Source organism: Gopherus evgoodei, chromosome 15, assembly GCF_007399415.2.
Source record: "Gopherus evgoodei ecotype Sinaloan lineage chromosome 15, rGopEvg1_v1.p, whole genome shotgun sequence".
Taxonomy (NCBI): domain Eukaryota; kingdom Metazoa; phylum Chordata; order Testudines; family Testudinidae; genus Gopherus; species Gopherus evgoodei.
In genome coordinates, this window is record NC_044336.1 from 962,774 (window position 1) to 986,419 (window position 23,646).

At 57.4% G+C, this 23,646-nt stretch overlaps 1 protein-coding gene and 1 long non-coding RNA gene across 2 annotated transcripts in view; both read right to left on the minus strand.

Annotated features, from left to right (window-relative positions):
• Window positions 1-23,646, minus strand: part of LOC115635683 (zinc finger protein 239-like) — an 811,791-nt gene that overhangs the window by 141,272 nt on the left and 646,873 nt on the right. The window lies entirely within an intron of this gene.
• LOC115635716 lies at window positions 5,104-20,164 on the minus strand. The gene is made up of 3 exons (XR_003996675.1): window positions 20,044-20,164; window positions 14,550-14,554; window positions 5,104-5,113 (listed from the first exon to the last, which is right to left on the minus strand). It is a non-coding gene; the product is annotated as an uncharacterized LOC115635716 (long non-coding RNA).

Consider the following 23,646-nt stretch of genomic DNA (forward strand, 5'->3'; position numbering starts at 1 on the left):
AGGCAGCTGAGCTCAGCCTGGAGCTCGCAGACCCACCCCCTTACCACGTGGCTCTGAGCGGGGCAGAGCTTAGGCCCCACAGAGCCACGCTGCAGCTGTCCCGGGAAGCTCCTGGATGCGCTGAGACTCCGGGTCAGGGCCGGCTCTAGGCACCAGCACTCCAAGCATGTGCTTGGGGCAGCACCTTCTAATGGGCAGCATTCTGCCCCTAGGTGCAGCTTCAGGCACCAGCATGCCAAGCGTGTGCTGGGGGCAGCAAGCCGCAGAGGGTACTCTGTCAGTAGCCACGACGGCGCCAGGCAGGCTGCCTTTGGTGGCATGTCTGCAGAGGGTCCGCTGATCCCACGGCTTCTGCGGACTTCCCACAGGCTGCCGCTGAATTCGTGGGACTGGGGACCTCCTGCAGGCAAGCCGCCGAAGGCAGCCTGCCTGCCGTGCTTGGGGCGGCAAAATGCCTAGAGCCACCCCTGTCCGCGCCTCCCTTTTTATTTTTTTGCTTGGGGCACATTGTCGGGAGCTGGCCCTGGCACAGCCACTCACCTGAGCTGGGATCCACACCCCCTGCCCAGCCTGGCAGCGCCCTGCACAGCCCACTCTGGCAGGGAAACGCGGCACCGCCTTGGGGAGACTCAGAGTGGCAGCGGGACTCCTCCTCCCTCCCTGCATCCTGAGCCCTGCTTCCCTCCCTCCCGGGCTCCCCACACATTCTGGGAGCCCTTCTCACCATCGCCGCAGCCTGGGCTCGGCTCCCCCTTCCTCCCCAGCTACTCACACGCTCCGGGAGCCCCTCTCCCAGCCACAGCTCGGCCTGCGGCGGCGGCGAGAGGGGCTTCAGAGTGTGCGAGGAGCTGGGGAGGGAGGGAAGCGGGGTCCCCTGGAGCCAAACCCAGGCTGCGGCAGCCGCAAGAAGGCCTCCCAGAATCAGGGTCGCCGAGGGGGGGTGAGCAATTTTCCCCAGACCCCGCAGGAGCCCCCATGAGTATGTCAGAGGCTCCCCCCACCTCCATCTTCCCCCATCCCCCAGTATCTCAGCTGATAAGGGTGTGGGGCTACAAGCTGCAGCTGAGCCGCTGGAACTCAGGCCCCACTGGAGACACCACGCCGCTGCAGCGCTGTCCGGGAGAGGGGGTAAGCGGCATGGTAAGGGGCAGGGGCCAGGCACCCCCCCCCCCCCCAGTCCTGACCCCCAGCTCCGAGACCAACCCCTCTGAGCCAGGCACCCCCCCCCGAGCCCATCCCCCCCACAGACCTGACCCCCAGCTCTGAGACTAGCCCCTCTGAGCCAGATACCCCCTGACCTCATCCCCTACAGCCCTGACCCCTAGCTCTGAGTCCAGCCCCCTCTGAATCGGGCACCCCCCAACCCCATCCCCCACCCCCACCCCAAGCCCTGACCCCAGCTCGAAGCCCAGCCCCTCTGAGCTGGACACCCCCTGACCCATCCCCCACAGCCATGACCCCCAGCTCCGAGCCCAACCCCTCTGAGCCGGGCACCCCCCAACCCAGAGCCCAGCTCCCCACCCAGCCCTGGGCAATAGCAGCACCACCCCCAGGCAGTGACAGCCCATTGGCACCATCCATCACCATCACCCAGCAACATATATGTAATTGCAAATGTATACATACCAGTAAAGCATTTAATGTTTTTAAATAATTTAGAGTATTTTCAAATTACTACAAATTAATTTTTGAATGTATTCCATGAGTTATTTTTTACATTTCCAAGAACATGTTACTATAGTATTGCAACTTTCTTCTATGCAAGGGGCCCCCAAAATTGCTTTGCCCCAGGCCCCCTGAATCTTCTGGGCATCCCTGCCCAGAGTGTGAGGAGCCAGAGAGGGAGGAAAGCGGGGTCCCCTGGAGCTGAGCCCCAGCTGCGGCAGCAAGAGGGGCTCCTGGAGTGTGTGAGGAGGTGAGCGGCCGGCTGGGCTCATCAGTGCGGAGCAGGTAGCCCTGCAGCCGGAGATCCTTGCCTTCCCTCCCGCTGCGGCTAGCACCACGAGGCTGAAGAACAGCCGGTCTGGGGGGCTCTCCAGGTCCTCGGCCGCCAGCATATCGGGGTGAGGGCGGTGAGCACAAACTGATCCACCTCAGCCACCAGCAGTGTTGTGAAGCCCAGGGAGGGGGCCGTGTTCTTCGCGCCGCCCCGCAGCTGCACTGCCACCTTTAAGTACTCCCGTTACGTGCCGCCTAGCAGCTCCACCTGCATGGGGACAGAGTCGCAGCTGGGCCAGGGCTTGGCTGCCATGTGTTGGTAGCAGATCCCACGTTTGAGGGGGAGGCCCAGTACTGGGGCTGCAGCGGGTGTGAGTGGCGGGGCACTGGTGGGCGGGGGGAGCTCAGGTCTGGAGGGGGGGCAGACAAATTTTTTTGCTTGAGGCAGCAAAAAAAACCTAGAGCTGTCCCTGCTCTGGGTGAGGTGGGAGCTGGGGGGGTGGTTGTCTAAGGGGCAGGAAGTCCCAGGGACAGTCAGGGCACAGGTTGTGGGGGCGATCATGGGGTTGGATCATGGGCATTCCGGGGGTCTGTCAGGACTCAGCAGGGGTGGTGGATAGGAGTGGGGTCCTGGGGTGGTGGGGTCTCTGGGGAACGGTGATGGAACAAGGAGCAGGATGGGTCAGGGATTCTAAGGGGGGGCGGGTAGTCAGGGGGGCAGGAAGTGGGTGGGGGTCGGATAGGGAGCAGAGCCAGGCTGTTTGTGAGACACAGCCTTCCCTACCCTAAAGCTCATTCAGCAGTTTGAGGGTTGCAGAAGAGCCAAGCTGTTAGCTTTTCCATTAGGGCTACCATCCCTTTCACGTCTCAGTGCCAAATTATAGTCTATATTTAATTTCAGTGCCATAAGGAGATTCGTGTCAGGGGAGGGCAACTTCATTTAAAATTAGCGACGGGGGAGAGATCACATGAGAAGAGCAATATCCTTCCCAACCCTACCAAGAGAGACCCCCCCCCAAATTCCCTGAGGCTCCAGAGGGAATAATTCAGTGGTTCTCAAACTTTTATACTGGTGACCCCTTTCACATAGCAACCTCTGCGTGTGACCCCCCCTTATAAATTAAAAACACTTTTTTATATATTTAACACTATTATAAATGCTGGAGGCAAAGCAGGGTTTGAGGTGGAGGCTGACAGCTCACAACCCCCAGTAATAACCTCGTGACCCCCCGAGGGGTCCTGACCCCCAGTTTGAGAACCCCTGGGTTAATTTAATTTTTACACCCTATGTCCATTCACATGCATGTGCTACTTTGAGCATTTCAGTTTTCGCAACATAGGCTCATCCCAGATTCTGGAACAAGCTCAAATGCTCAGTTCATGGAGTATGTACATAAGCTATACTAAAGACAAACCCACAGTAACCGTCTCCAGTTTGTGAGGGACCCCATGGAGTCAGTCTCTAGGAAACAGATAAATGCATGGAGGTTAAGTCCATTAATGGCTATTAGCTAGGATGGGTAAGGAATGGTGCCCCTAGCCTCTGTTTGTCAGAAGGTGGAGATGGATGGCAGGAGAGAGATCTTTTGATCATTACCTGTTAGGTTTATTCCCTCTGGGCACTTGGCATTGGCCATTGTTGGTAGACAGGCTACTGGGCTGGATGGACCTTTGGTTTGACCCAGTGTGGTTGTTCTTATGTTCTAAGCTAAATTAACCCAAAGTTATGGAGACAGATGTGAGTCAAGGAAGTGAGCAGAGTATCAGAAACCTGGAAAAATCTGAGTAGATGGGCTCAGGTGTTTGGTCACAAGCTGAGGTGGTTCCAAAGTTTTGGATTTTTTTTTACAGTTTCTTTAAACAATCAAACACAGCAAGCAGCAAATATTTGGCCACACACTTCCGAAACCTCAAATCATATTCAGGTTTTGGCAGACTAATTTCAGCTTTTCAATTAAAAAAACCACAACAAATTTTGAAGGAAAGCAGACATTGTCCATGATTTTTTTCTGCTTTTTAAAAACTCCTAGTTTTCGATCCAGAAAAAGTTGATAGAAAATATTTGTCCAACCCTTTTAATGAGCTTTAGTGCCTTTTACCACTAGCTGATGCTGAGAACCAGTGATACCTTGTAAAGAAGATTTCTCAAAACCAGGTTTGTGCAAAGATGCAGAAGGTTTATTTTTCCCAGGGCCGCCTGTGGGTGCGGAGCAAGTGGGGAAATTTGCACCAGGCCCCGCAGGGGCCCCCACAAGAATATAGCATTGTATAGTATTGCAAATTTTTTTTTATGGAAGGGGCCCCTAAAATTGCTTTGCCCCAGGCCCCCTGAATCCTCTGGGTGACCCTGCAGTTAGGAGAAAGGACCCATCCTGCTGCTCCCAGTGGGGTTCCCATGCATCATGGTCTGGGTGGGGAGCAGGAGTCCTCAGCCTGTCTCCAGATGGCCTGTGCCAGGAAAAGAGGTGAACACTTTTCTCCCACAGTGACTTCTGGGGGCTCTGGGAGGTCCAGCAGCTCCTCAAAAGGTATTCTGGGAAAGGGTCCTAGAAAAGTGCAGATTCAGTCATCCACAGAGGCAGGGCCGGCTTTAGGCCAATTCGCCCGATTCCCAGGAATCAGGCGCCGCGCCTTAGACATTTTTTTTTTTTTTTTAAAACTTACCCCGGGTCCCTGGCTGCAATCTGCTCAGGGGTCTTCCATGGTCCCACTCCCTTGAGCGAAGCACAGGCAGGAACGCGGCAAGCCCCACGGCCCCAGCTGGAGCCCCAGGCCTTTAAATAGCCTCCAAAGCCCTGGGGTAGGAGGGAGCTTGGGGGCTATTTAAAGGGCTGGGGCTCCAGCTGCCTCTGCTGCACCCTCTGCCTTGCCCCCACCAGCCCCGCTCCCCCTGCCTGCAGCCAGCTCTGCACCCCATGCCCACAGCCAGTCCCTGTCAACCCCCCTGCTGTGTCTCCAGTCAACCCCTGCTACACACCTGTGGCCCTGCCCAAAGCCAGCCAGCCCCACACACACTGCTGCCCGCACCCGCCCAGCACACCCTGCCCTATCTCCAGCCAACCCCTGCTGCACCCCCCTGCCTGAAGCCAGTCAGTCTCTGCCTGTCTCCAGCCCTGCCAAACCCTGCTGCATCCCCCCACGGCCCTGCCTGAAGCCAGCCCACCCCACACACCCCCTGTCTCCAACCAGCCCCGCACCCCTTGCCCTGCCTCCAGCCAGCCCCATGTCCACTGCTGCCCTGCAGTTCCAGGACAGTAACCCTGCACACCTGCTTCAATGAGGTGGGCAGGGAGCAGCTGGGACCCACACATATGAAACAGCAGTCATTAATAACCAATCAACAGCATATATGATGCAATATACATAATTTATAATTTTATTATTTATATAGTTATGGAAAGTAAATACAAGAAAGAAATGAAAGGCTTTTTTTGCCACTTTTTTTTTTTAAGTCATCCCTGCCAGGGCTCCGCCGAAAATGTTCGAATTGGGCCCCACACTTGCTAAAGCCGGCCCTGCACAGAGAAATCAGTGTGTCTGCATCACAGCCTATGGACCTGACCCAAAGCCCATTGCAGGCAAAGGAAAGACTCCCAGAGACAAGGGGGACAAAATGGCAGAATGAATGGCCACATTGGGGTACTGCCATTCACTACAAAATTAGACAGTTGGGAAAGTGTGATTTCAACAATATTTGTGATGGTGGCAGCTCATGCTGGTTTCTTCCCAGCAAAGAAAGGTTACAGATGGTCATTCTGCAGGAGCCTGAAACCCTCAAAGCTGGGCAGACCATCAAGATAATTATCCCCTGAATGTGCAGGGGGAGTAGCCCCCTCACCAGACTGAGAAGCCCCAAAGCCTAATCTCAACCTGCCTCCCAGACACTCTCAGCAGGGCTGAGGTGAGGGGTGCACTCTACATGCTCCCCACTGGGCACACAATTGGTGGGGGGCAGGGCACTGGAACAATTTGCATATTGGGGTTGCCAAGAGCCATCAAACCAAATAATAAACCATGTGTATGATGGTAACCACTTCAAGTCAGGGATGCAGCAGAACCCATGCACCTCTAGTTCCAGCACCTACAGTGGGGGAAACCCCAACAGCAGTCTACCATTGCTCCGCACAGCAGATCAGGAGTCTCTTGGTCCCAAGCAGCTGCAGCCAGCCGCAGGTGTAGTGTATTAAACCACTCCACATAGGAATGTGCTACCTGTAGCAGTTACTGATATGGAACAGATTGTAAGAAACTGCTATTGTAGTAAATTGCTACCTGATGTAGCAAATGCCTACAGGTAGCAGCTTCTTGCACTATAGTCTATGTGAAATTGCTCCATGTAGAAATGTGCTATCTGTAGCAGTTATTTATATGTATAGGTTGTAAGAAACAGTGTAGATGAGCAGACTCACCCCAGCGGCACCTCCTGCTGGTGACTTCTGGGAATTAGCTTGGTTCCAGCTCTGGAGCACCCTCTGCAGGCTGGTGATCCACCTGTAGATGTCCCATGTCCCTCCCTGGGCCCAGTGCCCTTTTACCTAGGGTGCTACCCCCTTGGCAGGAACCCTTCAGCAGGGGCGGCTCTAGACATTTCACCGCCCCAAGCACGGCATCATGCCACGGGGGGCGCTCTGCTGCTCGCCAGTCCTGTGGCTCTGGTGGACTTCCCACAGGCGTGCCTGTGGAGGGTCCACTGGTCCCACAGCTCCACCAGAGCCGCAGGAGGTCCACTAGAGTGACAGGATTAGCAGACCCTCCGCAGGCATGTCACTGAAGGTACCCTCTCTGCTGCCCTCCCGGCGACCGGCAGAGCACACCCTGTGGCATGCCACCCCAAGCACATGCGTGGCATGCTGTGGCCTAGAGCCACCCCTGCCACTCAGTCTGAGGGTCTCCCCTTCCTGGGGAACCCCCACCCACTATTCCCACCTTGCCTCGGTATAAGGCTACTACCAGTCACTGTCTAGCCCCACGCCCTGGGGCAGACTGCAGTATCAGCCTACTCAACACTAGCAAGTTTGGGTTTGGACCTGCTGCCTTGGCCTACCTCTGGGCTGCCCTCTGCACCCCCCAGTACCACTTGACCTTCTGCTAGGACACAACCTGGAGCTTTCCAGGCTAGAGTTCTCCAACTCCTCTGCCTTTCCCCAGCCCTGCTCCACTCAGATACCCTGTCTCTAACTCCCTACAGCTAGACCTATCTCCCTCTACAAACACAGAGAGAATTCTGGCTCACAGCCTCTTATAGGGACCAGCTGGGCCTGACTGGGGAATGGCCACAGCTGAGGCTACTTTCCCTAATCAGCCCAGGCTTCTTGCCCCAACCCTCTTCTGGGCTGTTTCAAGCCCTTCAGGGTAGGAGTGGAGTGAGCATTCTGCTACTGGGAGTGCTCTGTCTGCTTGGGCTCTCCTGCTGGCTAGAGCGCTTCCACTGGCTCCCTTGACGCCTTCGAGGAGCAGTGGGCGCTGTCCGGGGTTCTCTGCTCGGTGTCCCCGTTAGGTTCCCTCCTTCTGACCCTTTGACCTCACTCCTGTCCCTGTTCTTTTATTAGTTGTCCCCCGTACTCAGTGGGTTCTGTGGCCCTGTGGTTCCTCCCCTTAGGCTGGGGGAGGATCCTTTAGCAGTGGGCGGGCTTTGCCTGTCCACTTCCCAGATACCCAATAGATGGCTAGAGCGCTTCCACTGGCTCCCTTGACGCCTTCGAGGAGCAGTGGGCGCTGTCCGGGGTTCTCTGCTCGGTGTCCCCGTTAGGATCCCTCCTTCTGACCCTTTGACCTCACTCCTGTCCCTGTTCTTGTATTAGTTGTCCCCCGCATTCAGTGGGTTCTGTGGCCCTGTGGTTCCTCCCCTTAGGCTGGGGGAGGATCCTTTAGCAGTGGGCGGGCTTTGCCTGTCCACTTCCCAGATACCCAATAGATGGCTAGAGCGCTTCCACTGGCTCCCTTGACGCCTTCGAGGAGCAGTGGGCGCTGTCCGGGGTTCTCTGCTCGGTGTCCCCGTTAGGTTCCCTCCTTCTGACCCTTTGACCTCACTCCTGTCCCTGTTCTTTTATTAGTTGTCCCCCGCACTCAGTGGGTTCTGTGGCCCTGTGGTTCCTCCCCTTAGGCTGGGGGAGGATCCTTTAGCAGTGGGCGGGCTTTGCCTGCCCACTTCCCAGACACCCAATAGATGGCTAGAGCGCTTCCACTGGCTCCCTTGATGCCTTCGAGGAGCAGTGGGCGCTGTCCGGGGTTCTCTGCTCGGTGTCCCCGTTAGGTTCCCTCCTTCTGACCCTTTGACCTCACTCCTGTCCCTGTTCTTTTATTAGTTGTCCCCCGTACTCAGTGGGTTCTGTGGCCCTGTGGTTCCTCCCCTTAGGCTGGGGGAGGATCCTTTAGCAGTGGGCGGGCTTTGCCTGTCCACTTCCCAGATACCCAATAGATGGCTAGAGCGCTTCCACTGGCTCCCTTGACGCCTTCGAGGAGCAGTGGGCGCTGTCCGGGGTTCTCTGCTCGGTGTCCCCGTTAGGATCCCTCCTTCTGACCCTTTGACCTCACTCCTGTCCCTGTTCTTGTATTAGTTGTCCCCCGCATTCAGTGGGTTCTGTGGCCCTGTGGTTCCTCCCCTTAGGCTGGGGGAGGATCCTTTAGCAGTGGGCGGGCTTTGCCTGTCCACTTCCCAGATACCCAATAGATGGCTAGAGCGCTTCCACTGGCTCCCTTGACGCCTTCGAGGAGCAGTGGGCGCTGTCCGGGGTTCTCTGCTCGGTGTCCCCGTTAGGTTCCCTCCTTCTGACCCTTTGACCTCACTCCTGTCCCTGTTCTTTTATTAGTTGTCCCCCGCACTCAGTGGGTTCTGTGGCCCTGTGGTTCCTCCCCTTAGGCTGGGGGAGGATCCTTTAGCAGTGGGCGGGCTTTGCCTGCCCACTTCCCAGACACCCAATAGATGGCTAGAGCGCTTCCACTGGCTCCCTTGACGCCTTCGAGGAGCAGTGGGCGCTGTCCGGGGTTCTCTGCTCGGTGTCCCCGTTAGGTTCCCTCCTTCTGACCCTTTGACCTCACTCCTGTCCCTGTTCTTTTATTAGTTGTCCCCCGTACTCAGTGGGTTCTGTGGCCCTGTGGTTCCTCCCCTTAGGCTGGGGGAGGATCCTTTAGCAGTGGGCGGGCTTTGCCTGACCACTTCCCAGATACCCAATAGATGGCTAGAGCGCTTCCACTGGCTCCCTTGACGCCTTCGAGGAGCAGTGGGCGCTGTCCGGGGTTCTCTGCTCGGTGTCCCCGTTAGGTTCCCTCCTTCTGACCCTTTGACCTCACTCCTGTCCCTGTTCTTTTATTAGTTGTCCCCCGCACTCAGTGGGTTCTGTGGCCCTGTGGTTCCTCCCCTTAGGCTGGGGGAGGATCCTTTAGCAGTGGGCGGGCTTTGCCTGCCCACTTCCCAGACACCCAATAGATGGCTAGAGCGCTTCCACTGGCTCCCTTGACGCCTTCGAGGAGCAGTGGGCGCTGTCCGGGGTTCTCTGCTCGGTGTCCCCGTTAGGTTCCCTCCTTCTGACCCTTTGACCTCACTCCTGTCCCTGTTCTTTTATTAGTTGTCCCCCGCACTCAGTGGGTTCTGTGGCCCTGTGGTTCCTCCCCTTAGGCTGGGGGAGGATCCTTTAGCAGTGGGCGGGCTTCGCCCACCCACTTCCCAGACACCCAATAGATGGCTAGAGCGCTTCCACTGGCTCCCTTGACGCCTTCGAGGAGCAGTGGGCGCTGTCCGGGGTTCTCTGCTCGGTGTCCCCGTTAGGTTCCCTCCTTCTGACCCTTTGACCTCACTCCTGTCCCTGTTCTTTTATTAGTTGTCCCCCGCACTCAGTGGGTTCTGTGGCCCTGTGGTTCCTCCCCTTAGGCTGGGGGAGGATCCTTTAGCAGTGGGCGGGCTTTGCCTGCCCACTTCCCAGACACCCAATAGATGGCTAGAGCGCTTCCCCCTTCTTTCACTATCCTGCTGGCTGGCGCTCCTTCTCCCTTTCTGGGCAGCAGCTGCTGGCTGGAGTGCACCCCTCCTGGACTGCTGCTGCTGCTGCTGCTGAGTGAGGGGGGGGGCCTTGTTGGCTAGCCCCCACTCCTTCACCTCCGGAGGGAGAAGCCAGGACCTCACCACCACCACCACTGCTACCACCTGTGAGGGGTCCTTCCTGCCTGGCCACCAGGGTTGCTGGAGGAGCTGCTGCTGGTGCTGTGTTTGCCTGGGGAGCTGCTGGAGCCTGGAGGAAAGTGAGGACTGAGAGGACCACCAGCTGCTGGGGGAGCATACAGGACCCTGAAGACTGCTGTGGAGGGGGCCTTTTAGGACTGAGTAACTCTCTGACTGTGCTGTAGTGGTGGGGGTGTAGATTGTGTGTTTGTGGGGGCACAGGGGGTGTGGTGTGGAGCCTGCCCCCTGGTCCATCTGTGTCCCTGCCCCCCAACCCTCACCGCCATCACTGCCCCCTCCACCACCCCCATGGACTGCTTACCATCTGCCTCGGTTCCCATCTCTGGGACTCAGCTGCTTGCCTGGCCTGCCATGCCCTTTTTCCACCGTTTGGGCCTCCAGCAGCAGCCGGCCAAACCTTTTGCCTTTGCACAAGTGCTCGTGGGTGCATGTACCCCCTCCTCCCCTGGACTGACCCCTTTCCCTCTGCAACAGGCCCCCTAGCTTTGCCCCTTGTTGCCTGCCCCAATGCCTCTTGTAGCCTTTTGCACCCCCACCCCCAGCTTCAGTTTGTTTGCCTGCCCTGCCCATCTCCCCTTACAGCATTGTTTGTCCCGCCCAGCCCTGAAGTTAGCCCCTTGGTCCCTCTGCCCCATTCCCAGCCTGGTTGCTCCCCTTCCCCTACGGCCCCTTCACCTTGTTTAGCCCCTCCCCTCATGTGCCCATGCCCCTTTAGTGCACTTGTGCTTCCCCCCCGTTTGAGTTTCCCCTCTTGCACTGCACCCCCCACCCGATTGCTATTGTGTCCCTCCCTTCCCCTAGTGCAGCTAGAGGAGCCGGCTTTCACTCCCGTGTCGGTGACTGACCCTCCCCCCAAGTCCTTCATAGTCTCCTTCTCGGCCCCCTCCCCCATTTTGGCACCCTCCTCCCCTGCCCACAGCCTAGCGGGGAGGAGTGGTTGACCTGCTTCCCCTCCCCTCCCTTTCTCTGGTGTTTTCCCTCCCTCTCTACTCATCATGGTGGGGGACGCAGCAGGCAGGACCCCTGGGACAACCCCTGACCCGCCTGCTCCCTTGACCACCCCCCTAGTCTCTACTGCTGCCGCTGCTGCCAGACCACCTGCCACCGCTCTCACTGGCGTGCCGGCAGCGGCGGGCGCAGGGGTGACCTCTGCTGCTGCCACGTCCCTCGCCCCTTCTGCTTCTGGGGGAGCCCCTCCAGCTGGCGGGAAGGGTCGGGGCAAGAAGAAGGGAAAGGGCCCCGCTAGGAAAACTCTGCCCTCCATGGCAGAGCCTGCCACCACTGCTGCAGCCCTGCGACCCGCCGCGGTGCCCCTCCTTGCTGTTCCCTCCACCAGCTCTGTGGGTGACCCTCCCCACGGCATATGCCCAGGTGGCGGCCGCCCCCCTGCCTGCCGCTACGTCATCTCCCCAGACCGCTGCCTCCGCTACCATCTACAGCGGCCGGGGCCCCTTCCCCACCTTGATCAGGAAGCACAGCGTCCGTTGCCTCCTGGTGCCTGCCTCGCCCCACGTGGAGACCTATGTGCGGGCGTTGGCGAGGGTGATGAGGCCCATGGCCATCGTGGCGGCTTCCAAAATGTATGGCAAGGTTGTCTTTTTCCTTGCCTCGAAGGCCGCCGCCCAGGAGGCAGTGGAGATGGGCCTGGCGGTGGGGGGCGTGTTCGTCCCCCTGGAGCCGCTGGAGGATCTGGGGGTCTGTGTCATCCTGACCTCTGTTCCCCCTCTTCCTCCCCAATGCTGCCCTGTTGCCTGCCCTCTCTCCCCTGGGAAAGCCCATTTCTGTAGTGAGTCCTCTCCCCTTGGGCTGCAAGGACCCCGCCCTCCGTCACGACCTCTCGTTCCGCCGGCAGGTGCAGCTTCAACTGCTGCCGGCGGTGCGTGGCGGAGAGGCGCTCGAGGGGTCCTTCCTGGTCCCCTATCAGGGGGCCCATTACCGGGTGCACTATTCTACGGGGGAGACCCGGTGCTACCTCTGCCGGGCGATGGGTCACGTCCGGAGGGACTGACCCTTGGCCAGGCTCGGAGGAGCACCCAGGACCCCCGAGCCTCAGCAAGGTGCCTGCCCAGTCATCGCCGGCGCCCCTGGCTGCCCGGTGCCCAGGACCGCCCTCCTCCTCAATCCCTCACTGCTCCCACTCGGGCTGCAGGGGTACCTCCCTCAGCATGCCCAGACGAGCGGGAGAGCCCTGCCTCCGCTGCCTGCACTCTGCCGGGGCCTGTGGAGGAGGGTGCGGCAGGGGTAGTGCTGGGCGTGGGAGAGGGCGCTCTCCAGGGGGTATCTTTCCTTCCTTCGGCTGCCCCACTAGTGCCCCCCCATGTCCATGACCCACCATCCCTGCTCTCTGACCCAACCCCTGTCGACCAGCCCGTGAGCAATGCCATGGAGGGCTGGTCCCAAGTCCAGGGTAGGCGGGGCAAGCGGAAGGCTCGAGCTCCGCTCCTACAGCCTGATGCAGGAGCCCCCTGTAAGACTAGAAGGGGTCGCAGATGCCGAGCCTTCTGCCGTGCCCTCGGAGTCAATCCGTCCACCAGTGCCGGCCAGGGAAGCCGTGGCAGCACCAGAGGGTACCACCGTCCCTCCTCTGCAATCCCTTTCTGTGGAGGCCTCGGATGCGGTCCCCCCTGCTCCTGTGCCACCTGCACCCCCTGCAACACTCGAGGCGCTCGTTGCCTTGGGTGCTAGTGGGGAGGACCCCGGGGTGGTGGGAGGTGAGCCCCCCTCCATCTTTGAGGAGATCAAGGCCCTGGGTCTGACCCCAGTTACCTAGGGGGAGGATGACCCTCTGCCAGCGGGCCTCGACCTAGCCGTCCTCACCCCAGCTCCCCTTTCCCCGTCCTCCCTTCTCCTGACTGCTGCGTCCGCTCCCGCCTCCGAGTGGACTCCCTACCCTGCCTGGCCATGGATGGCATCCCGCTGATGGCCGCTGAGCCCGTTGAGACGACAACTGGTGCCTCGCGGCCGGGAGATGAGCTCACAGGGATATCCCTCGGTGGGGCGAGGCACCTGAGTTCCTTCCCAGGTGGGGTCCCACTGAAGGCGTTACATCTGATGCCGTGGCTAGGGCGCCTACATTGAGCCTGAGCCCGGCATCACTGGGGACCCCTGTGACCCCCTCAGACCCCTGCGCCTGGCCACGAGTAGCCACCTCCTGAAAGTCCGGCTTCTGCAGCCCGGGACCCCATCTCCGTCCCTATCCCTGACCCCAGCCCTGCCCTTACTCTTGACACCATCCCTGTCCCCTCCACCGCCCCCGATGTTATTGCCGCCCCTGGGGCTGTCCCCTTCCCTTTCCCGGAGGGCGACCCCCAGGGGGCGGCCTTTACGTTTCACAGTCCTGACCCCCTAGGGGCTGCACTCTTCCCTCTGCCGCCCTCCGTCGAGCCGGGGTCTGAGGCAGACCATGTGGTGCCAGCCCATCGGGTGCCATGTTGGGGGCCCGCCCCCTGCCTTCCCATCTCCGTAGGCCACGGGGCCGTCCCAGAGGCCCCACTGGTGGATCACCGGAGGCCAGTGACCCCACTCCCCCCATGCACTGCGAGAGGAGCTGCGGGAGTTCCTGGACGATGTCAGGGGCTCCCGCAACAATGTACGGCTTGCTCTCCAGCGATGGGGGGATTTCCACCAAATCCTCTGGGCCACAAGGGCCCCCATGGGGGAGGGCAAAAGGACCAGGAAGCAGGGTGCCGCAGCTTACTACTGGGTCCGCGAATTCCATGATGCCTTGCTCACCTTCGGGGTGTGTCACGGTTTGCTGCGTGGACCAATGGGGGCCGTGGGCATCCCTGCCGGCGAGGATCCCCCCCAGCCCTCCTCATGGCACTCGTCACCTTTGCCACATTGAACACCCGGAGCTGTAGGGTGGGTTACTGCAGGAGCCAGGTGCTCTCCTTCCTTCGGGATGGGGGGTACTCTGTGGTTTTCCTACAGGAGACCCACGCGTATCCGGCCGCCGAAGCCAGCTGGCGGCTGAGTGGGGGGACGGGGTCTATTCAGCCATCTCACAACCTGTAGGGCTGGAGTGGCTACCCTGTTCTCCCTCGACCTACGGCCGGAGGTGCTGGGGGTCGCCGAGGCTGTGTCGGGCCGCCTGCTGCATCTCCGGGTCCGCATGGAGGGGCTCGTGGTGACCCTCGTGAACGTCTATGCCCCGACATCGGCCCTGGAGCGGCTGCCATTCTATCAGCAGGTGTCTGCCTTCCTCGGCTCCTTGGATCCTTGTGAGTGCCTGGTCCTGGGTGGGGACTTCAACATCATCCTAGAGGAGCGGGACCACTTGGGGACCGAGCAGAGCCCGGCCGCCGTGGACGTCCTCTGGGAGATCGTCAACCATCACTCCCTGGTGGACGTCTGGCACGACCACCACCCGGATGATGTCTCCATGTTCACCTATGTCCGGGTGGGAGCCCATTGGTCATGCCACTCCCGGTTGGACCACATCTACATGTCACGTTTCCACCTTTCACAGGCCCAGTCCTCCAGCGTCCGGCCGGCCCCTTTTTCCGATCACCACCTCGTTACTGTGACAGCCTCTCTCAGTGCTGAGAGGCCGGGGCCGGCCTATTGGAACTTCAACAACAGCTTGCTGGAGGATGCGGGCTTCGTAGCGTCCTTCAGGGAGTTCTGGCTGGCCTGGTGAGGGCAGCGGCGTGCCTTTCCCTCGGCGCGGCTGGGGCGGCGTGCCTTTCCCTCGGTGGGATGTGGGGAAGGTGCGCGCCCAGCTCTTCTGCCGTGACTACACCCGGGGCGTCAGCCGACGGAGGGATGCAGCACTAGGGCAGCTGGAACGGGAGGTCTTAAAGCTGGAGAGGCGTCTCACCGCCAGCCCCGAGGATCCATCCCTTTGCGGAGCGTGCCGGGAGAGGCAGGAGGAGCTCCGGGTCCTCAAGCACCATCGGGCTCGGGGTGCCTTTGTTCGCTCCCGCATCCGCCTCCTTCGGGAAATGGATCATGGCTCCTGCTTCTTCTACACCCTGGAGAAATGGAGGGGGGCCAAGAAGCACGTCACCTGCCTTCTAGCGGAGGACGGCACCCCCCTCACGGAGCCGGTGGAGATGTGCGAGAGGGCCCGGACCTTCTATGCGCTCCTTTTCTCCCCGGATCCGACCGATCCTGCCCCTCGCAGAGTGCTTTGGGACGGGCTCCCGATGCTCAGCGCGGGCGAACGGGATTGGCTAGAGCTGCTTCTCTCTCTGGCCGAGCTCTCGGATGCCCTCCGTCGCATGCCCACCAACAAGTCTCCGGGCATGGAGGGGCTGACCTTGGAGTTGTACCGCGTGTTCTGGGACGGACTCGGCCCAGACCTGGCCAGCGTCTGGGCCGAGTCCTTGCAGGGCGAGGTCCTCCCTCTCGTGCAGGTGAGCTGTGCTCACCTTATTGCCGAAGAAGGGAGACCTCCGCGATTTACGGAATTGGTGACCCGTCTCGCTCCTCAGCACGGACTACAAAATCGTAGCCAAGGCCATCTCGCTGCAGCTGGGGGCCGTGCTGGAGGACGTGATCCAGCCAGACCAGACCTACACCATCCTGGGCCATAGCATCTTTGATAACCTCTATCTGGTCCGGGATCTCTTGGAGCTTGGGTGCAGGGATGGTCTGTCATTGGCCCTCCTGTCCCTGGATCAGGAGAAGGCATTCAACAGGGTGGACCACAGGTATCTCCTGGGCACTCTGTGAGCGTTAGGCTTCGGGTCCCAGTTTGTGGGTTTTCTCCAGGTGCTGTACGCTTCCACAGAGTGTCTGGTCAGGCTCAACTGGACCCTGACCGAACCGGTCAGCTTCGGGCGGGGAGTGCGGCAGGGGTGCCCCCTCTCGGGCCAGCTGTACGCTCTGGCCATCGAGCCCTTCCTCTGTCTCCTCCGCAGGAGGTTGACGGGGTTGGTGCTTCAGGAGCCGGAGCTGCGGCTGGTCCTGTCGGCATACGCCGACGATGTGCTCCTCGTGGTCCAGGACCCGGGCGACTTGGCGCGGGTGGAGGCCTGCCAGGCGGTGTACTCGGCGGCCTCCTCCGCCCGGATCAACTGGGTCAAGAGCTCTGGCCTGGTGGTCGGGGACGGGTGGCAGGCAGGCTCTCTCCCACCCGCGCTCCAGGCCATCCGGTGGAGCGTGGGTCCGCTGCTCTATCTCGGCGTTTACCTTTCCGCCACGCACCCGTCTCCGCCGGAGAACTGGCAGGATTTGCAGGGCAGGGTGACGGAGCGGCTCCGGAAATGGACAGGACTCCTCCGGTGCCTTTCCCTTCGAGGGAGGGCACTGGTGCTCAACCAACTGGTCCTGTCCATGCTCTGGTACCGACTCAGCACCCTGGTCCCGGCCCCGGGTTTCCTGGCCAACCTCCGGACTGTGATTCTGGAGTTCTTTTGGCCAGGACTGCACTGGGTCCCTGCAGGGGTCCTCCACCTGCCCCTGGAGGAGGGGGGGCAGGGCCTGAAGTGCCTGCGCACTCAGGTCCACGTCTTCCGCCTCCAGGCCCTGCAGAGGCTCCTGTTTGGTGCGGGTAGTCCGGCGTGGAGCGTATTGGCGCACGCCTTCCTCCACCGCTTTCGAGGGCTCCGATACGACCGGCAGCTCTTTTACCTCCATCCGAGAGGTCTTCCGCGAGACCTCTCCGGGCTGCCGGTCTTCTACCAGGACCTCCTCCGGACCTGGAAGCTGTTCTCTGCGACCAGGTCCGTGGCGGCCACCGTGGGGGCCGACCTCCTCGCGGAGCCCCTGCTACACAATCCCCAGCTTCGTGTGCAGGTGGCGGAGTCCCCCGCGGTGCGCCGGAGGCTGGTCCTGGCGGGAACCACCAGGGTCGGAGACCTCCTGGACTACGACCGGGGAGGCTGGCTGGATCCCCTGACGCTCGCTCAGCGCATGGGGCTCTCCAGACCTTGCACTCCCCGGCGCGTACTCCAGGAGGTGGAGGCCGCTTTGCCGCTCGCTGCTCGGGCCTATCTCGACCGGGTCCTGCGGGAGGGCACGCCCCGCCCACCCCCACCCCAAGCCCTCCGGACCTTTTCATCGGGCCCCTGCCCCGTAGGCCCGACCGCCCCCCCCGTCCCTTCTCCGCGAGCCGGCTGCACGACCTGCAGCCGGTACGTTTCCAAACCGCGCCGAGGAAACGGCTCTACACGCTCGTGCTCCACACCCTTCACCTCCTCACCCTCGTGTCCCGCCCTGATACGAAGTGGCGGGACCTCCTGCCACCTCTGGAGGGTGAGGAGCCCCGGTGGGCCAGCCTCTACTCCACCCTGGTCCCACGGCCCACTGGGGATATCGGTTGGCGGCTCCTTCATGGAGCCGTGAGTACGGGCATGTACTTGACGCAGTTTACCCCTGTCCCAGACACCCGCCCCTTCTGCAGTGTGAGTGAGACCCTGGCGCACGTCTACTTAGAGTGCGCCAGGTTGCAGCCCCTATACTGGCTCCTCACTAATCTTCTGTTGTGTTTCTGGCTGCACTTTTCCCCTCACCTCCTTCTCTACTCACTCCCTATCCGTGGCCCCACAAAGTCATGGGATCTCCTGGTCAACCTCCTCCTCGCCCTGGCTAAAATGGCCATCTACATGACCAGGGAGAGGAGGTTGGCCGATGGAGACTCCGGTGACTGTGGGGCTTGTGTCCGATCCATGGTCCGTTCACATATCCGGGCGGAGTTCCTTTGGGCGGTGTCCACTGGCTCCCTTGACGCCTTCGAGGAGCAGTGGGCGCTGTCCAGGGTTCTCTGCTCGGTGTCCCCGTCAGGTTCCCTTCTTATGACCCTTTGACCGCACTCCTGTCCCTGTTTTTATTAGTTGTCCCCCGTAATCAGTGGGTTCTGTGGTCCTGTGGGTCCTCCCCTTAGGCTGGGGGGGTCCTTTAGCAGTGGCCCGCCCACTTCCCAGACACCCAATAGTTCCGGGACCACTCTGTGTCCCCAGGCTCCCCTGCTGGCTGGGGTGTTCCCCCTTCTCTGGCTGCCCTGCTGGCTGGAGCTCCTTCTCCCTTCCTAGGCTGCTGCTGCTGGCTGGAGTGCTTCTTCCTGGACTGCTGCTGCTGAGTGAGGGGTGGGGGGGCCTGCTGGCCCGCTCCCACTCCTCCACCTCTGAAGGGAGAAGCCAGGACCCCACCACCACCACTGCCACCACCTGTGAGGGGTCCTTCCTGCCTGGCCACCAGGGCTGCTGGAGGAGGAGCTGCTGCTGCTGCTGTGTTTGTCCTAGGGAGCTGCTGGAGCCTGGAGGAGGAAGGAGAGGACTGAGAAGACCATCGGCTGCTGTGGGAGCGCACAGGACTCTGGAGACCACTGTGGAGGGGGCCATCAAAGACTGTGTAACTCTTTAACTGTGCTCTAGTGGTGGGGATTTAGACTGTTTGTGGGAGCACAAGGGTGTGGCATGGAGCCTGCCCCCCGGTCCCTCTCTGCCCCCCCAACTCCCACCATCACCACCACCACCACCACCACCACCGCTGCCCCCTCCCCACCCCCCCCCCCCACAGGCCACTTACCATCTGCCTCGGTTCCTGCCTCTGGGACTCAGCTGCTCGCCTGGCCTGCTACGCCCTATTGCCACCATTTGGGCCTGCACAGCAGCCAGCCAACTATTGACTTTGCACAAGTGCTTGTGGGTGCATGCACCCCCCTCCTCCCCCAGACTGACCCCTTCCCCTCTGCAACAGGCCCCCTAGCTTTTCCCCATTGAGCCTGGCCCTGGCATCACTGGTGACCCCCTCTCTACCCCTCAAATCCCTGCTCCTGGCCATGAGGAGCCACCTCCTGACAGTCCGGCTCCTGTGGCCCAGGGTCCCAGCTCTGTCCCGCTCCCCGACCATGCTCCTGGACCCAGCCCTGCCCCTACTCCTGACCCCTTTCCTGTCCCCTCCACCTCGTGTGATGTTATTGCCACCCCTGGGGCTGTCTCCTTCCCGTTCCAGGGGGATGCCCCTCTGGCGCGGACTTTGTTTTTCCCAATTCCGACCCACTAGGGGCTGCACTCTTCCCTCCGCCACCCCTCATTGAGCTAGGGTCTGAGGCAGACCGTGTGGCACCGGCCCATCTGGCGCCACGTCGAGGGTCCGCCCTTTGCTTGCCTGTCTCAGTAGGCCACAGGACTGTGCCAGAGGCCCCACCGGTGGATCACCGGAGGCCAGTGACCCCCGCACCATACTCTGCGGGAGTTTCTAGAAGACATCCAGGGCTCACGCAACAAGGTACCACTTGCTCTCCAGCGATGGGGGAATTTTCACCAGATCCTCCAGGTCATGAGTGCTCTCATGGGGGAGAGCAAATGGACCGGGAAGCAGGGCGCCGCAGCTCACCAGCGGTTCCGCAGCTTTCATGACTCCTTGCTCACCTTCGGGGTGGGTCACGGTTTGTTGCGCGGCCCATTGAACACCCGGGGCTGTAGGGTAGGTCTCCGCAGGAGCCAGATGCTCCCCTTCCTTCGGGCGGGGGGTACTCTGTGGTTTTCCTGCAGGATACCCATACAGATCCAGCTGCCAAAGCTAGCTGGCAGCTGGAGTGGGGGGACAGGGTCTACTTTAGCCATCTTATGGCTGGAGGGCTACCCTCTTCTCCCCCAACCTATGGCCTGAGGTGCTGGGGGTTGCCAAGGCTGTGCTGGGCGGCCTGCTGCACCTCCAGGACCGCATGGAGGGGCTCGTGGTCAACCTCCTGAACGTCTATGCCCCGACATCGGGCCCAGAGCGGCTGCAATTCTATCAGCACGCGTCCGTCTTCCTCAGCTCCTTGGATCCTCATGAATGTCTGGTCCTGGATGGGAAATTTAACAACACCCTCGAGGAGTGGGACTGCTCAGGGACCGAGCAGAGCCCGGCCACCACGGATATTGTTGTACAGCCAAAACTACACGGGATTGTTTGAGGGGTCAAGACAAAGATGCCACATTTATTATGGTCTATAACTACTAGCAAATACCTTAATATATACACACGTACGTACGTACGTTCTGCAGCTGCTGGATAGTTACCAGTCCTGATTGTATCTTGAGTTCGTGGCTTGAGTTCGCAGCTGGGGATCGTAGCTCATGGCAACTAACTGGCCAGGAAAGCTGGGCATGAGGAGGAGCCAGGTCTCTGTTGGGTGCGCACCGATGCCCCTTGATGTTGATAGCAGAACGTTACCCAAAGCCTCTCATCTCACCTTTCTTTTTTATAAGCTTTTAGTTTGGATTCAAAATCTATAGGTCTTGCTGTGTCACACTGCTGCCGGGTTTGGTGATTGATCACCTGTCAATTGCAGGCGTGACTTTCAGCCTTGAACCTGGCTTTGATCTTCCTTCTGTTTCTTTTGTCCTTTTTTCTTTTTAGGGTGGATGCTTCTTATTCTGTTTAGGGCTGTTGTCTAGGTCTTCAGCCATTGATATTTGAATTTTATCTCATCAGGACAGGCTGGCACTGGAGGTTAATTCTATCATCCATACACACCTCATTCACACATCTAAACTAATAAAATTTACAGCAAGGCTTGCAAAAATGAAGGCTGCAGCACAAGCCTTCCACAAAATGGAGTAAGCATTTTAAAATGAGTTTTGAATTACAATAGTGCACAGAAGTTACAATGTAGGCAAAATGGCAAGTATAATGAAATAGTGAACAGAAGTTACAATGATACAGTGAATAACTAAAAACAATTTCATTCACATCAGTTCTAAATGTCCCCCTTTTGACCCTTCAATCCAGAGGTATTGAATGGGTCACATTTATGTAATTGTTTTAAGGCCATAAATTGGGAAACAATGTGAGCTTGTGGTTTTAGCTTAAAGTACAGCCTTTTCTTTATTCTGATAAGTTTAATGTTAATTATAATGAGTGGCACATGCTGCTGGATGAAAACAGCAATTGAATGTAACATAATTATTAAAGCTGAAGACCAAGAGGGAGACCATCCGTTGAAAATATCATACCAATGGTGTGTCATGATTTGGTCTGCTTGTGCAGATACTCTTAATATTTCAGATTCATGATGTAAAATAGCCAAACTGCGTGTCTGAACCTGGGTCCGTGTGGTTTCAGTCAACTGGCTAATTTGTTTATTTTCTTGTATTAGTTTGTATAGATTTGTTCAATTGACCCCCAAAGTGAAGTTAAAGTCTAGAATATTACTGGTATCCAGTGTGTTAGCTCTTTTATCCTCATGAGTTGGGAAGTAATAGGTTAGGGTGGGAGTTTTTAACGTAGTTATTTTACACATACACTGTTCTACTGGCAGTTCTGAGATGTATTTGTCTTGCCATACAAGCTTCTCTAATCCAAATGCACAGACACAACTTTTCCTATCAAAATTAAACTCTTGTGGTACTGTTATCTAGTTCATCCCAGTAACAAGTTGCCAAACTTTTATGTTGTAAGGAACAGGGCTCTTCTAATTACCCATTGTTGTGCAGTCCACCTGGAACACAAGCGATGGTCTATGATTTCCCCTTGTTCTTTCAAATATGTTCCCACCAATCGAGGGGCCCAAGGATGTCTGCCCTGGAGAACTGGGAGGGCTATGAAGGACCACAGAGTAACTTTATATTTGTGGGGTTGGACCCATATTACTTGTATAGTGATGTGCCCCATGAGCGTCGATGTGTGCACATTTGATTCCAGGTCCTAGTATCATCCAGAAACATAAGGGAGGAAAAGGTTATTTTTATGTTTTGTCAGCAAAGGAGTTAAGACTATCATATCTTTAGCTAGTACCTAGTCCATTTCCCTTTCTGTCAGCATAATAGCTGATATTTGTTGTTCAGAACATCACAAAGCTAAAGTTGTTTTGTTCGTTATGTCCCTCATGGTGGCATATTGAGCCCAGACTGCCTGGTTAACATGTTTCCAAGTATGCCATTGCAAGTTCATTATGTTTACCCCAGTTTGTACCAATTCTGCGATGTGGTGCTCTTGCCCTTGTACAATAGTATGATGCAATGTTTCTACCATACTGGCCTTATTTTTCAGTGCTTCTAGATCTACCAAATTTAGAATTCCAGTCCCTGCTCCTATACCTCCTAACAAGGTATCTGTTATCCCTCGTCGCTGAGGAAGGAAGGGATGTTCTGGTTGTAAGGATTTGAACCATGCTTCAAATAGGGAGGAGCTATAGTGTGCACATTCTGGCTGAATTAGTTAAATTATTCCTGGTCCAGTTTATTGAAAGGTGTAAGGTTACAATTAATGGCACCACTTGTGCCTCTATGGGAAGCTGCATCTTAAGCAAATGAGTACAGGGTACTTTTATGGGTTGTGGACCATTTAAAAACCGTACTGTTGTACTTCCTATTAATTTGGTTTCATTCACCCACATTGTTATTGTCCGAGTCTCTAGGATCCTGGTTTAAAGGATGGGAATGTATGGTATCCAGGGAGGACGGGGTGACAATCATGATTGTAATCTATTATAGGCTGGGTAGGTGAGCTAACCTCAAATATACAATCATGGTCATAGGGTGTGATATTTAACCCAGACATGTAACGTATGGTTAGATATTGGTACAATTTGGATCTGGTTTCCAGTGGTAAAATTAAACCACTGGATCCTCCAATGCGCATTGGATGTTCCCAAGGTGAATAATTGTGCCAGGAATCCTCAAAATAGTAACATTTTTGTTATGTCCTTCAATCATTTTCCACCGGTGTTCTCCTGTAAACACTTGTGCAGGTTGTGAGAGGGTAATAAAATTGTTGATTAGTTTATTATACCAGTACTCCAGTTGGAGTCAATCAGCTGAAGCTCTCCAGATTCTTTATATGGGATTCGATGACAGTGATACCTAAAAGAGATGAAGCTCGTGCTATTAAGAAAACAGTTTTATCTGGGATAGATGGACCCATTTAAGTTTACCATCTTTCTCAACGTGATATACCAGAAGGCTGAGATGGTCAGCTATGGAATATGGACCTACCCATTTAGATTTTAAGGTGTGATCCTTCTTACCCAATTTTAAATACATTACCCGATCTCCAACTTCCCATAAAATGGATTAATTGGTTCTTTGTTTTTGCATTTTCTCATTCATGTGTTCAATAGCCTGATTGATCCTGTACTGTAATGTGGTTTTATCCTCTTGTAATTGTTTTAGCCCTTGGAAATAATCATTCTGAGTGGCTGTAGGATGAGCCTCTGGGTGTATAGCAAAATGTTCAAGATCAATCATTAACTTCATTGGTTGTCCAAAAAGAATTTGGTGTGGCTGGATCTTAGTTCTCAGCCTGTCACTACTATGAATGGCAGCTAAGATTAGAGGTAGTTTCTAAGGCCAGTCCTTACCAGTATGGTTTACTACTTTTTGCAGTGCTTCTTTAATAGTGCGATTCATCCTCTCCACCTGGCCAGAGCACTGGGGTCGGTATAAGATGTGGAATTTCTGGGTGATCCCTAGGGCGTGTAACATCATTGTGAAAATTTGCCCCACAAATGCACTTCTATTATCTGAGCCTATAACCTCAGGGGTTCCATATCTGCACACCACTTCAGTAAAGAGCTTTTTAGTTGCAGTCCTAGCACTATTATCTCTAGTGGGGAATACTTCCACCCCTCTGAAAATGAATCTATAATAACTGACAAA